Genomic DNA, 15,100 nt, shown 5'->3' with positions numbered 1-15,100 from the left:
AAATGCTGAAATGACAAGGTATAGGCTTAGAAATACAATACAAAGGATGCCCTATGGCATCAGATGTCATCTTTGAAGAACAACTTAATCATTTGACCATTTGTAGGTAAGTAAAGTGGTTCACCATCCAATCTGCTCAAGTGGAATGAATTCGGCCCAACAATGTCTCGGATACTGTATAGTCCAAGCCACAAACTATCAAACTTATTATGTTTTCCTGGTTTTTCACTCTTGCAACCCCAAAGAATTATCATATCTCCAACCTGCAAAGATCTATATCAAGATGTGTTGTCGCGCAGATCGGCACGACAACGCTCGGACCGGGGGCTGTCACTCTGATCCCCGATCCCTCCGTTTAAGCCCGTCTCCCGCGGCTAAGGGGGGTAGACCCTGCGAGATAGTGAAGACCAACTGCCAAACAGTTGGGTGGGAGACACGATACACGATATGATAAGCACTAGATGGATTTAGAGATTTAGGAGACCAATGCCTTGTGGAGTCAATGTTTAAATGATTACTTTTTAAATGATAAAGAAACATGGACCATGAACAGCAACCATCTATCATCAGCTAAATCATGTGACCAAAACGATATCCGGCAACTGAAAGCTTTGAAGAGATAAATGCCTTAAACCACCATGAGGATCATGAATTATTAACCAGACATTGGATTTCGAGTTTCGACTTGAAAATTTCAGATCTCAGCATGAAAGATATATCGTGAAAGCAACTGAAACTGGCAAAATGATTTTCCACAAAATTTTTATTTTTTTTCAAATTTTTTTTGAATCTTTTTTCAATTTTTATTTTTCAATGTTTTGGAAATTAAAAATAAATCTAAAAAAATTTAAAATTCTAAAACTAATCTAATGCAAAAGCTATAAATGGAATAATTTACAAACTAAAGCTAAAAATATAAATCAAAATCAAAACACATTTCTTCCTTTTTTTTTTTTTTTTTTTTACTTTTTATGAAAGCAATATATATGTATATAAACAAAACTTCAAACTAATTAAAACCTAAAAATTAACCTACGCCATCCCCTTTCTTTTTTTCTTTTTATTTTATATTCAAAATACAATTAACAAAATCTAAAAAAAAAAAACTAAGTCGCAAGGCATATATACATGAAACTAAAACTAAAAAAATGAAAACGAAACTATAAGAAACCCTAAATCTAAAGCTACGACTCATAAAACGCGTATCTGATCGACTGAAGATGCCAGCCACGGATGCATATCAAATCGAAAACAAATAAAAGGAAATGCGTAACCTTACCCTCCTGTTCACGCGGAAAAATGAAATCGAACTTGTGCAGACAGGCAGGAATGACTGAAATAGCGTAACGTGATATGCTTACGGCCCAAAAAATTACGCAGACGTATGATGCATTCAACCATGCATATTTCCGAATTGATATGGCACAGAATCGTTTACCTCGAACGTGGTATCACATGCATATGAGCTCTCCAGTGCAGCAACACAAATGCGGGGTGTGATGGGTTCTTTAAGATACGCCTTTATGCTTGAAACAGGGAGTTCAAATGAGCCCGGCTCAAAACCTGGATTCAGTTTTCCGTCATACTCAAATTTTGCTATACATGAGCTGTAGCGGTGCCACTCGGCTTGTATCTAAGGGGGCAGCATCTGTGACAGTTCGTGCTCAAAAATAGGCTTGAAGGAAGAGAAAGGCAGACGGACCGTCTGCCATTGTTCCTTAATGGTGTCAAAGCTTGTAGTATATCCCACAGCATCCGAGTCTGTGCTTGTGCGAATTATAAGTTTATACCGACGTCCATCTCCTTTCAACCGCAGCTCTAATCCATCATATGCATAAAGGTCTTCCAAAAGAGAGAAGTTCTGAGACCAAACTCGTGAATGCGTATACGGCAAATGACAGAACTCCTGCGTCCAAGTGAACACAGCGTGACTATACCCTGGCCGCTACAGTGCAGAGAAAACAAGCCGTGCTTGCCTTGTTTGCCGTGGTTAGCAGATATCTCATCCGATCTTGACGGTGTTTGTTTGTGCTAAAGGCATTGCGAGACACGTCCCACAGATTTCCCGGTCCTTATGCGTTTGCAGGTGCTTGGGGCTGAGAAGATTGACGATGGTCATGCAAAGACAAAACCCTATACCTGCAAAAGAAAAACAAAACCCTAATGAAGTATGCCAGAAAAGAAACTAAAAAAAACCCTAAACCCTAAGTGAAGACTGCATAAAACAAAATATGAAACCCTAGAACAGCTAATAAATGTACAGATTTGGCCCCTTTGACAGCCAGATTCAGCAATAATTGCAATAATGTTTTCAATATATCAGAAATTTTTGAACTTCACTGTGAACAGAAAGAAAATCTCTCAATGTAAAACAGAAAAGAAACTTTGAATGATTAACCCAAGGAACAATCAGCTGGGCTCTGCACAGAAAAGCCAGTGGGAGTCGGCTGGTTCAGCCCAGAACTTCCCCAAACGCCCACCTGTACCCTTTACCTAAAGATCTCCTGCACACCTCAAGCAAACATCAGTAAAGAGGGCAAGAAATGCTGCTAGATTTCAAGGAATAATGGAGATACCTGCCATTATTCCAGAAACCCTACAACATTCAAACCCTAGCACGTGAGCAAGATACCTGTACTCACAATACTCTGAAAACCAGCTATTATTAACTGCTGAAAACTGAAATGTGCAGAAAAAACAATCATCTCACAGCAATTCCGGAGAGTAACACCAGCCAGTTTTGAACCCCAAAGTCTTTTTATTAACCAGAAAATCAGATTACAAGAGAGCTTTTTCAGTACAGACTCACAGATCAGATAACTTGAAATGACCCCCTAAGACCCTATATAAAGGAAATGATCCTAACGGCTAGTTCAAGTGATCCATGTAGAAACGATCTCGACCGTTGATGAGGATCAAGACATCTCTTGATCTCATCCGTCGATTTATTAACTTAAAATATTATTATTTTATTAGTTAGGTTTTTTGCTTCATTTTTTAATTTTTTATTGTTTTTTATTATTTTATTATTTTTATTCATTTTTTGATTTTTTAATTCATTTTAAAATGGATCACTGAACTAAGCCTTCGGAAACATCACCTAAGACCTAGGACTTAGGACTCATGAGGGGATTTAAAACATTTCTCGACCCTCAGGACATATTACATCATGACTTTTACAAAATTACATCTTAAGGGATGAACCCACTTAACACAGACCCTCATAGAACACCCAGTTCTGCGACACAACTATAATCTAGCAGATTAACACATAAGACTCTCCTAAAGTTCTGATGACGAAATCCATCCCGGCTTTGGGGTCAGGTTTGAAGGAAAACTCTGCCGATCGTGGATCGGTGAGACGAAAAACCTCCCGGGACGCAGATCATCATTAGAAAGTTAGGTCCACCTAGGCAACTTTACATACATGACTCTGATCTGCTTAGATTATTTACAACTTATACATGCAGACTGGGTTTACAACAAAAATGATAAAGCTGTCGATGACTGTAGGCTGGCACGGACATGTCGCTCAGGAGCTACCCCTCTCTGCCAACAGAAAGGAGGTGTACTGCATGGGCAGTTGACCAGTAGGGGTCAACAAGATGATTTATCAAATCTTTTCTTAATGTTAGATTGACTTTTACACATTATCAAAAGCTTTCCTACGAGTTTCATCTAACTCCACAATTTGATCAATTTTGTTTTGGACAACATCTTTATCAGTAGAAAAATGTTGAAGGAGTTGATAAGCTGGAAATTTAAGGTGCACAGGTAGAGTTACATCTGAGCCATAAACTAATTCAAAAGGACTTTTACCAGTAACTTTTTTCTTAGTAATCCTATCTACCCATAAATCATACTTGATTTTGCTATCCTGAGAATGCTTATTATCTCCAACTATCTTCTTGATAATGGTTATAAGATTTTTGTTACTTGATTCAGCCAAGCCATTACCCTGAGGATAGTAGTTAGATGAATGAGATAATACAATGCCATACTTAAAACAAAAAGATGAAAATTCAGTGGAACTAAAAGCTTTGGCATTGTCGGTAGTGATCTTGGCTGGGACACCAAATCTAGTAATGATTTGATTTTCAATAAAGTCCATAATGACCTTTTTAGTGGCATTCTTAGCAGGAATGGCTTCGACCCATTTTGTAAAGTAATCAGTAGTAGTCAAGATCCATGAGTAGCCATTGCTAGAATTTTCATGGAATTTCCCTATGAAATCTAGACCCCAATGCTGAAAAGGTGCCTCCACAACCACAAGTTGTAGGGGCAGGGCAGCTAGCTTCTGTTTCCCAGTGAATAGTTGACAGGCTTGGAAACTTCTGACAAATTTATGCACATCATCAAAGATTGAAGGCCAATAATAGCTAGCTCTAAGAATTTTGTGGGCGGTAATTCTAGCAACATAATGACCACCACAAAATCTCGAATGAAACTAAGAAATTATTTTTTTGGATTCGGCTTCATCAACACACCTAAGTACTATGCCCTCAGAATTTCTCCATCCAAGGCAATCCTTCATGAGGCAATACTTAGTGGCTTTTAATATAAGAGCTCTTCTTCTATGAGTGACTAAATGGTTAGGACCTGTGAGATTCAACAAGTAATAAATGATCTCCTTGTACCACTCATGCTCTCCTAATCTTTGCAGCTCAAGTGAAAATGAATTGTTAAGAAAACTAAAACCAAGAGCTTTCTCATTTCCTTCAGTCTACATTTCAGCCAATCCTTGACCTTTGACCAGCTTGGTGGGTCTAATCTCCAAGTCATATTCTTGGATCTTAGTAACCCACCTAGCACGAGTCCCTCAATAATCAGTGTGAGTTAATATATCTTTAACAACTGAATGTGGGACAAAAACAATGATTTTAGAATAACCCACATAAGTCCTGGAATGCTTAAGAGACTTGACCAAGGCATATGCTTGCTTTTCCATGGTAGCATACTTTAATTCAGAACTCTGAAGAGCTCTACTCATGAAAGCAATAGGTTGTTTGTGACCTTATTTTTTGTAATAAGACACCATCAATGGTATCTTCAGAAGTGAAAGAAAATATCATAAAATCCTTTGAATAGTCACGACTAACCAACACAGGAGCTTTGGCAATAGCACCCTTGATTTCCTGAAAAGCCTTTTTGTCGTCTTCTTTCCATAAATTTTTTACATTCTTCTTTAGAAGACTTTGAATGGGCTTGGCTACTTCTACATAATTTGGAATAAACCTTCTAAGAAAATTTGTTTTTCCAAGGAAAGACTTAAGGGACTTAAGATTATGGGGAAGAGGAATCTTTTGGATTGCCTCAACTCTTTCAGGATGAATCTTGATCCCATCTTTGGAAATGATGTGACCAAGTAATTTCCCTTCAATTACTCCAAAAACAGACTTAGCCGAATTCAAGGAAATCCCAAACTCTCTACACTTGTCAAAAACTTGCCTAAGATGACCTATATGAATGATACAATCCTTGGAGAAAACTGTAAGATCATCTTGATAAATTTCAATAATTTTTCCGATTAAATCTTTAAAGGCATAGTCCATGGCCCTTTGAAAAGTAGCCCCAACATTGGTTAATCCAAACGACATTCTGATATATTCAAACGTACCCCATGGTGTGGTGAAAGTTGTCTTGTGTCGATCTTCTTTTTTAACCCATACTTGATTATACCCAGAAAAACCATCTAGCAGTGACATCATTCCTGAACTAGTTACTCTTTGCAACATGGTCTCCATGTTTGGCAAAGGGTAATTATCCTTCTTACATGCTAGATTAAGGTTCCTAAAGTCAACACAAAGTCTAATCGTTCCATTCTTCTTTCTAACAATCACCAGGTTAGAACACCATGTTGAATGCCTAGTTTGCGCAATAATGTTGGCTGCAAGCATCTTTGAAAGCTCTTTTTGAACTAAAGGAGCCAACTTAGGATTTATTTCCGTAAGCTTTTGACGGAAAGGTTTAGCATTTTCATCTTTCAAAGGGATAGTGTGCTCCATGACATCTTCCCTATAACCCTTTAATTCATCATAAGAAAAAGCTAAAACATCCTGATATTCACGAAGTAAATTGGTTAACTTCTTCCTTTCTTCATCATTAGTACCCTTACCAATTTTGACAATTTTGGGATCACTAGAGGTACCAATGTTTACTTCAATGAATTCACCAGGATCCATTTTATTTTCCTCTTTCGTCCTTGTGGCATCATGCCGGTCAAAGTGCTGCTCTAAAGCAACAACATTCTTGGGAGTAGGATTTATAATATCTTCATGATCATCATATCCATCCTCCTTCGAATTTATCTGAAAACTTTCAAATTCATCCAAATTATCAAGAAAACAAATCACTTGCTTTTCATCATCAAAAACTTGCCAATGCTCTAAATTATCTGGAACAAAAGGTCTAAAAATAATTTCCATTTTTATTTTATCCTTTATTAACTCATCAGATAACTGCAAAGTAGAAGCTGCTACGACAAGTTCATTTGCCAGACTATTTTGTTCTCTTGGGATAGCTTCAAGGTCAAGCGCATCAAAGTATTCCATAGTATCCCATACAACGTTTCGATAATTCTTCAACCTTTGATTTTTACATGTAAATTTATTTTTAATTTGCATGATAACTAAGTCAAAATCTCCCTTGACACTAAGTAGTTTAACTCTTAAAGCCTTTGCCAACTCAAGACCCAACAACAAAGCTTCATATTCAACAACATTGTTGGTCACTTTGAATTCCAATCTATAGGAAAATTTGAAAACATGACCAAGGGGAGATTTTAATACTATTCTGACACCTTTACCATGCCTAGATGATGCGTCGTCAAAATACATGTACCATATTTTATCTTTCAAATTACCCATTTTTTTCATCAACCTTGACCTCTGAGGGAATTATAGAATTAGACAAGATAACATAATTCCCAAGGATTGGTTGTTCCTTTCTTATTTCATTGTGGGGACCCTTTGGATATTCAACATGGAATCTCCTTTCGGGCTCTTTATTGAGTCTAACAAATCCATCACCTCTAGGGGAAGGGATCATAGCATATCACCAATTCATCTGAATGCTTCCTCCTAGATCAAAGGCCCATTTTCTAGATAATAGCATACCCCAAACATCAGGCACATCAACAACAACGTCCATAACAATCACAATGTTAGTGTAGACAGATAGGTGCACCTGTAAGTCCTTAATCAACCCATGCACTTCAATCTTCTTAGAATCCAATGCACGTATGTTGTAATACGGCCTAGAAATTCTTAAGTTAAGTTGTTCCATAACTGTCTTGGTCATAACACAAGCCGAAGCACCAGAGTCTAACATGCAGTTATACAATCTATATCCATTCACAAACAAAGTAATAAAGAAAGGTTGATGTTCTTTATTATCCGAGTTCATACTTTGCAAATATATAGGGGCATCCTGATAGACAGCCTCAAGAACCTCTGTCTGAGCAACATTGATATGATGACCTTCAATGGAACTTAATAACTTGGCCTTTTTGGAGGGAATCTTCATTATTTGGTGACAGGAACCAAAATTTTTGAATTATTCAACCATCCTCCCAAATCAATGTTTAATCTAGAGCTTGACCCAGGGTTGAAACTTCAAGATTTAATTTGATTATTATTTTGATCCTTATTTCTCCTTTGATAGGTCAACCCTTTATCTTTAGTGATTTCCAGAACTTGCTCCGGTGAAGGCTTTTCACCAAATAATTTAACTAAAACATCCTTCTCATGGCCAAAGTTATTGATACTATAGGAAGATGTAAAAGGTCTAACTTCTTGACTATGCTCTTTAACCTCTGCCCGATTTTCCTGAGACATGATATTCTTTACCAACAACATTAACTTGATTATTTGTCCCATACATTCCATTATCAACGATTCTCCTAATAGTGGGACAAGTGGCTTCTTCATGAAAAGCATCACATGCCCTACAATAAGGCGGAGCCTCATTAACTTGATTTGCAGATTCAAGCAGATTGGGAGGTCTCTGCTCACTAGATTGGCCTTTTCTCCACCAAGTATTATTGCTTCAATTATTATTGTTATTCCTAAGTTGGAAATTCAATGTTTGAGCTCTTTCCATTTGGATCAACCTAGACTGTAAAGTACTTATTTCCTTAGCATGGTCAAAGATTAATTTTGCTTGGTTAAGCTCCATGCTTTCAAGTTTTTGCATTAATTTTTGCATAGGGTCATCATCAGATTCTTTAACTTCTTTACCCTTAGGCTCTTTTAATTTAGTTGTAGCCCTATCAAAGCTAGGAATTTCAGACTTCCCCGATGCCCTTTTATCCTTTTCCAACTCTTCTGCTAAAGTTTAACAAACTTTATAATCACCAGTTTTAGCTCGTCTTAACTCATATGAGGTATTAGGATTAAAAGCATCGATGTAAAAATCTAGAAGAGATTTATCAGGAGGCTTATAATCTTGAGATATTTCCTTAATAATACCATTAAATCTCCTATTAAACTCTTCAACCATCTCATTCTCTTTCTTTTTTATGATACTGATAGCCTTAACCAAATGCCTTTCTTCTTTTTTATCTCCAAATTTATCTTTGAAGGCATTCACGATTGATTGAAAAGAATCAAACGTGTTATCGAGCTTCTCTATAAACCATTCCAAAGCATCTTGCTCTAAGGTAAGAACAAAAAGTCTCATTTTTACATCCTCTTGATTGTTACCTCTAGACCACTTACCCCACCAACCACAAAAAGCGCTTAGATGAGCTTTGACACTAACTGCATTATTGCCTTGAAAAGAAGGCAACTTATCGATACCATTTTGAGGGAAATCATGGGGATAACCCTGAATGTTAGCAAAGTTACATGGGGCAAAGGTATCCAAGATATCTTGCTAGAGATGGTCAAGAAAGAGTGAATGGACATTAGAGAGAGCTTCCCGTTCGAGATTATCAAGAAGTGTACGAGAAGAGAGCTTTTGTAATCGGACTCTGAGAACCTTTTCAAGATCCAGAGTAAGATTAACCAAGCTACTTAGATTTCTCCTAGTACACACTCCTGTAGAAAATGGAATAAGTGGAGTCGCCACCCAGACAAAAATCTAACGTAGACACCTGAGATGAAAGAGGAGAAGACGAAAATGAATGAAATGAATGTTGTAAAGCCAAGGTCTAATAAATTGGTACCCGACAACAGCGCCAAAAAATGTTGTCCCGCTTGACGGGCTAATGAATGGCGAAAAATATTAGATGATTAGAAAAATGTTGTGACGACCAAGGACAAAAAAAATCTATCCTCGGCAACGGCGCCAAAAAAATTTGTCACCCAAAGTGTACACCAAGGGCCACACTGCTCAGGACAAAGGTTGTCACTGTAAACTTTGTCCACTTTGTTCTAGCTACCTTCTAGGCAAGCTAAGGGGGGTAGTCCCTAAGAGGTGAAAGATGGATGATGAAGGAAAACTTGTTGGGAACCAACAAGTTCTAGGAGATGCACTGAAAGTTATCTTATTAACTTGACTTAAATTAGATGCAAGCAAGATTAATTCAACAATGTTTAAGATATTCAATTAAATTTAGACAACCCAGATTTAAAGTTATGAGACGAGTGCCTTTAAATACAATGCTCAAAAAGAAAAGACTTGCAAGATAAATGATTCACCAAGTAACAAGATGACAAATGCTTCTTTAGATGGATGATCGACTAACTTATACGAAGTGCAAGATGAAACGAGATGTTAAAGACTTAAGCACTTAGGTTACAATTTACTCTGAGCTAAATGCCAAGTACTTAAACGAAAATTTCAATGAAAATCCCAATTGCGCAAATGCTCAAAATACTCAATTTAGGAAATGAAATATATACAATTTTCCACAAGTCCACGATAGAGTATTCGATAGAAATACTGATCACAATTACTTGAAAATTCTCAAAATTAAATATGCAAGAAATATCCAATAATTCAACTAAAGAAATCCACAAAGAAATCCACACATAGAATTAATTAAAAAATGAGCGATCTCAATAGATATCAAGCACTAAAATATTTAAAATCCAATGCCAATGATCATGAAACTTAGCTAAAGCATGCAAAAGGCTTAAACACTTAAATTAAAAAAATTAATTACCAGGAAAAACCATGAAATTTAAATGCTAATCAAATAAATACTTCTTCAAGCAATTCTGGAATTAAATGATTTTCTTAAATAACTCCAATCCAGAAAATATTTTTTTCTTCTATAGTCAAACTTAAAAAAAATATATATTTGCCTTGACTATAGAAAATTTTAAATTTTTACCCCACAAAGATTTTAAAGATTACAGGCCCAAAAATAAAAACCCTTATCAAAAAAAAAAAACAAAAAAGGAACTTAAGTTTAAAAACTTTTGTCATACTTTTATTAAACTTAATGTGATAATGTTTGTGAAATTTTTTTTAAAGAGGCCAAAATAAATCTTTTTAAGGTGAAAAATAAAAAATTTAAATTTTTTATTAAAAGGCCAAAGGTGAGTATTTTTTTTTATGAAAAAGCAAAATTTAATTCCTTTAATGGGCCAAAGGCCACATAAAAGAAATTGAATCTAAATGTGAAGGCGAATGAGTGATGAAGCTAAGTCAAGAGAGGAAAAGAAAGGCGCAAGGGTTGAGAGAGATGTATGCAGGCTCGAGGGGCATTCGAGAAAGATGAGATGCAGGCAGAGGAAAGGAATGCGGGCTAGGTAGGGAAGTGAGGAGGAAGGACAATGAAAGGAGATGAGACTGCACGTAGAGGGAGCTAAGGTCATGGAAGGGAAAGGAGAAGGCTGCGGGAACTAGGATGCAGGAAGGGAGAAAAAAATGTGGAAGAGGGAGCAGCAGGGAGATAAGGAAGAAAGGGTACGCAGACAGAAGGGAGAAGAAAGGGTTGCGGGAGAGAGAAGACAGGGATGAGGGCTAGGTAAGGGAAAACACAGAGAAGAGGGGAAAACACAAAGGAAATGAGGGCTTCAAAATGAAGAAAACGCATAAAAATGGAGCTGCAAGAAAAGAAAACGCAAAGAGAGCTAAGGATCCCACATAAAATTTTATTTAAAAAAAGAAAAGAATTGCCCAGAAATTTTTTGTTTCAAACTGATATACTCCTGCTTCGAATTGTTCCCAAAAATTACTATGAAAACCTCAGATCTGAACCTTTAAACAAATGATTTAGTCGCTTGATCTCCGTGCACAAAAGTTTGAGGCTAGATCTTGCCCTCCAAGGCCTAGATCTGCCTCAAAACCCCAAATTTTCTTTGACAAGTTTCAGATCTGAACCTGCACAAAATAAAAACCCAAGACCCAATACATATACAAAAATCTAAAACAAAAACCCAAATCCCAAGTTAGAAAACTAAAAAAAAATAAATCAGATCTATACACTTAAATTACAGATTTATCAGATCTGAGGTGTATGAGTCCAACTCCGCTCCGAGATCTTTAGATTTGAGACTCTTTCTAGTTAGATCTAATAATTTAGCACAATATTTTGAAGATAAATAATTTTATAAGTTTTAGGTACTAGCCCAGGACACCCTTGTAAGATATAATTCGTTAGATAATCTAGGAATTTTAATCTAGAAGGCTCTCCAGATCTTAAGTTTCGGGAGTTGGCTTGTTCAATTGAGAACTTCCCCAAACACCCAAAATTTCTAAATCAAATGATTTTTGCACACTTATAAGATAAGCCGCTAAACCAATAGAGGTATAAAATAAATATTAAATATTTAAAAATTAGAGATATCTGCTAATCAACTAAAAATCTTAATGCTATCTTAAAACCCAACAACCTAAGCAAGATACTTGTGCAATAGATTGATCTACAAGAGCTATTAACCAACAACTTATAAATAAGATCAGAAAAACTTTAAATACAAGTTACCATAAAATACCGGAGAGGAACACTGCATCAAGTAAAACCCCAAAGACTTTGCGTTGTATTATTCCAGAAAAGTTTACAAGAGCTTCAAGAGCTAGTACACGACTTAATGATCAAATCCTTTTGAATGACAAATGACCTCTAGTTTATAGATTAATTCACCAATGGCTAGTTGGCTTGATCCCTGCCAAAGTAATTTCGACTGTTGAAAAATATTTAATTATCTTTTAATCTCCTCTGTCGAAATTATTTTATTTTTTTAGAAAAATCAAATTTTTCATTTAATTGAATTTTAATCAACTCAAAATTAATTATTTTGAGTTGATTTCCTAAAAAAATTGACTTTGACTTAACTACCAAGGCCCAAGGGTCCAAAATCTCTTGAAATTTTCAATATTCCCTTGGTCGGGGACCTCCAAAAATTAATTCTTCTAGAACCCACGAATTTTTTAATTTGGAGAATTAAATTTCTCTAGGACTTAAAATTAATTAAATTTTTGGCTTATAGTTTTAATTTATTTTTGTCAGAAAATTTAATTAATTCACTCATGAGGGGATTAATAATTTTTCCAACCCTCAAATAATTTAGCCATGGTGTCTAAATATGAGGGACCATGCACTAAAATATTTTTTACATCAAGATATTACAATTTAATACATGAAGGGGGAACACCTGTTCGTTATAAACGCTCAATAATTTACCCAATTTTGCGACTCAAATATGATTTAGTAGACCAAGTAATTTGTAATAAAGCAATTTAGCCAATTAGCTTAAATTAATCCCAAATTACTTTACAGAAGACTTGACTAGAGCACTAAGACTTACCTAAAATATTGACGACAAAATCCACCTTAGCTTTGAGGTGAGGTTGGAGGGAATAACTTTTCCGATCATCCGTGTTTAGAAACACACATGAATCGGTGAGACAAAAAAACCTCCTAAGATAGAAATCGTCACCAAAAAGATAGGATTAACTAGGTTGTTACATACATAGATAGGCTTACTACGATCATTTACATTATAAACTTACAAAATGGGTTGACAACTTTTACAAAACGATCACTGAAGATGATGATGAAATCTGGATAATCTTCATTGCCCAAGCATGATGGAATCTGCTTGCGAAAATGTACACTACTATAGGGTAGTTGACACGGAGTGGTCAACAAGTCCTAGCACGCCATCTCTGTTGTCACTTCTTGGAAATTCTGCCTTAACATACTTTCCAAGTACAAATCCTCTGCACACATCATCGTGTTCCGTGCGAAGTTCTGGAACCCTTGTTATCATTTCTTTGAGCATCCTGAGTGCTCCATTGTGTAGATGTCCCATTCTCCGATGCCATAACTCATTCATCTCCTTCCCACTGCCACTGTCACTGCCTATTAGTGCCATTGGAGAACCAATTTGTAACCGGTACAATTTGTTACTTCAAAATCTAATATATCTTACCTTTTTCCAGCTCGAGTGTTTGACATGCACTTTCTTGCTTACAAAGTGAATGTCATACCCCTTATCTTGTAACTGGGATACTGAAATCAGGTTCATATCTAATCCTAGCACATGCAATACATCTGTAGCGTTGGTGCTTGCTCCTGACTCACTCTGAAAATCTATGGTACCTCTCCCTACTGAAGTACAATTCGTTCTATTTCCCATAGTAATCTGAAAGTCCATCTGCCCCTCTTTGTAGCTAGAGAAATATTATCTAACCCCTGTCATGTGAGTTGATGCTCCATTGTCTATATACCAAACTCCCTGTGAAGCTGATCCTGCTAAGCAAGCAAATTCATCCTCCAATCTGGAAGACAAATTTGAAGTCTCTTGAATGTTACTTTTGTCCATGGCTATGCAAAAGAATTTATAGTGCTATTTGTTGATTTTCGGTAGCATCGGATGTGCTCTAGCTCCGAAATTTTGTGGAGAGGCTAGAACACGTGAGATCTCCAGAACCCAGAAATCATTTGGAGAAATTCCACCCGGATGAGGAGTTATTAAAATAATTAATATTTTTAATGAGTTCCTAAGTCTAAACTTAGGAAAATAAAAATATTAATTTGTATTAATAAAAATATGGGTGAGAAAGTTCTAAGTGACGAGGATCAACCCTGTTTTAATCTTAGCCGTTGATTAGAGAATAGATCACGGTTGTTGATTCATCAACATGAAAAGTATAAGAGGAGGTTTGAGGGTTAGTTGGAGATACACCAAGAGAACAAAGAATTTGATTTTTATAGGGCATGGTTTGTTGAGAAAATCGAGCTAGTGGTCTGAGTTGCAGCGAGAGAGGGGCAATTCGGCATAGGGACTTCAGTCCAAGGTCGAGAATACATAGCAGAGAAGCAGAGCAGTAGCAGGAGAGACAACGCAACTCCAGAGAAGGTGACGTAGAAGCTAGAGGGGCTGATGCAGGTCCTTAGAGGTAGCGCTGAGGTTTTCTGTGGGGCAGAGAGAGAGCAGTTCAACATATCGACTTTTTGAGCAAGGGAGGCTCATTGAGAGGGTGACGCAGCTCCTAGAGGAGGTGACGCAATTCCAGCGCAGAGCTTGGAGCAGCCATCGCTGCCCAGCACTGGGAACATCAGTTGTCATCTGTGGGGTTTGATCATCTAGTTGCTGGAATTGTCAAAATATCTGTCTCCGGATAGAGGTACTTCTGCCAGGTTTATTCTCTGTTGGGTGAGCCGGATTTGGCACCCTAGTTGTATTCAAAAATCTGCTTAATAATACAAACCCTCTATATGTTGCACCGATTTTCCTGAATTGGGTTTTTCCGAGGACGATTGTCCAAAAATAATGGTGTCCCTTGTGTGATTGTCTCAATTTATTTCAGTTCATGATTGTATGTATGTGTAGTCTGCAATAGCGTTTTCATCGCTGTTTAGATATTTAAATAACTTGTTGAATGTAAAGGACAAGTAGGAGATGATAAGCCAGTGATTGTAGTAGGATTTATGATGTGTAGATTTAGGAATTTTCACACTATTCCTTTTTCCCCCCCTGACGCTGTCTCTACTCTAGAGAACTGCTGCAAAAACCCTCTGCATCTAGCTAGAGATTAGCTCGACAAGAAAATTTGAGCTGCTCTCTCTGCCTCTGGAATCACTGTCTGGAAGAATCGAATTTTTCTATCCCTCTCTCAGAAAAATCGGTCTTCCTCAAGCAATTCGGCCTCCTAGAAAAAAGATTGCGCTGCCCCTTGGGAATTTCGACCTGCTGCCCAC

At 36.8% G+C, this 15,100-nt stretch overlaps 1 protein-coding gene across 5 annotated transcripts in view; it reads right to left on the bottom strand.

The window, feature by feature from the left end:
- LOC149207029 (mitochondrial pyruvate carrier 1-like) overlaps positions 1 to 15,100 on the bottom strand; it is a 291,335-nt gene that overhangs the window by 38,512 nt on the left and 237,723 nt on the right. The window lies entirely within an intron of this gene.

Source organism: Pinus tabuliformis, chromosome 1_2 (assembly GCF_031772625.1).
Source record: "Pinus tabuliformis cultivar Carrire ecotype Pingquan chromosome 1_2, CPIR1, whole genome shotgun sequence".
NCBI classification, from domain to species: domain Eukaryota; kingdom Viridiplantae; phylum Streptophyta; class Pinopsida; order Pinales; family Pinaceae; genus Pinus; species Pinus tabuliformis.
This window is presented reverse-complemented; position numbering and strand designations above follow the sequence as displayed.